The following is a 1,354-nucleotide window of genomic DNA, read 5'->3' as shown; positions in this document are numbered from 1 at the left end:
ATAAATGTGGATCATGACAAGCTATGGGCAACACTGAGGAGAATGAGTATTCTGGAACAATTATTTGTGTTCATGAGGAACCTGTACTGAGATGAAGAGGCAATCGTTCTAACAGAACAAGGGACACTGAATGATTTAAAATCAGGAGAGGTGTGCACCAGCATTGTATTCTTTCACCATGCTTGCTCAACTTGTATGCTGAGCAAATAATCCAAGAAGCTGGGTTATAGGAAGAAAAACATGGCATCAGGATTGGAGGAAGACTCATTAACAACCTGCAATATGCAGATGATACAACCTGCTTGCTGAAAGTGAAGAGGACTTAAAATATTTACTGATGAAGATCAAAGACCATAACCTTCAGTATGTGTTGTACTTCAATGGAAAGAAAACAAAAATCCTCACCACTGAACCAGTAAGTAAGAACATGATAGATGGAGAAAAGATTGAAGTTGTCAAAGACTTCATTTTGCTTGGATCCACCATCAACATTCATGGAAGCAACAGTTAAGAAATCAAACGACATATTGCATTAGGCAAATCTGATGCACAAGAAAGTGTTTAATAGCAAAGACGAAGACGTCAGAGGACTAAAGTGCACCTGACCCAACCCAAGGTATTTTCAGTAGCCTCATATGCATGTGAAACTTGGACAATGAATAAGAAAGACAGTACAAGGATTCATGCAATTGAGTTATAATGTTGGAGAAGAATTTTAAATGTACCATGGACTGCCAGAAGAACATACAAATTTGCATTGGAAGAAATACAGCTAGAATGCTACTTAGAAGTCAGAATGGCCAGATTTCGTCTTTCACATTTCGAACATATTATCAGAGGGACCAGTCCCTGGAGAAAAGCATCTTGTTTGGTAAAGTGGAGAGCAAGCAAAAAAAAGGGATACCCCCAACAAGATGGACTGGCACAGTGGCAACAGCAATGTGTTCAAGCGCAGCAGCAATTGTGAGGCTGGCGGAGTATGGGGCAGTGTTTTGTTCTGCTGTAAATAGGGTTGATATGGGTCAGAAACAACTCTATGATGCCTAACAGAAATGTAACAACCATCTTTACCAGAGCAGATTGCCACAAGGTGGGTTGGAACCAATAAATTTTTGGCCAACAGCCATGCACAGTGCCATTTTTCTTAAGGAAACTCTAAATGAATCTAATTGAAAGTTTTCTCTCCAGCTAGGTCTGGCCTGCCATTGTTGTTGTTGTCAGGTGCAGCAGATTTGCCCAGTGCAATATGTCGTCTGCTCTCTTGACTGCTGCTTCTGCGAGTGTTGATAGTTGATCCAAGAAGAATGAAGTCCTTGACAACTTCAATCTTTTCTCCATTGATAAGAATGTTGTT

The sequence above is a fragment of the Chrysochloris asiatica genome, unplaced genomic scaffold (genome assembly GCF_000296735.1).
Source record: "Chrysochloris asiatica unplaced genomic scaffold, ChrAsi1.0 scaffold00215, whole genome shotgun sequence".
In the NCBI taxonomy this organism is placed as follows: domain Eukaryota; kingdom Metazoa; phylum Chordata; class Mammalia; order Afrosoricida; family Chrysochloridae; genus Chrysochloris; species Chrysochloris asiatica.
This window is presented reverse-complemented; position numbering follows the sequence as displayed.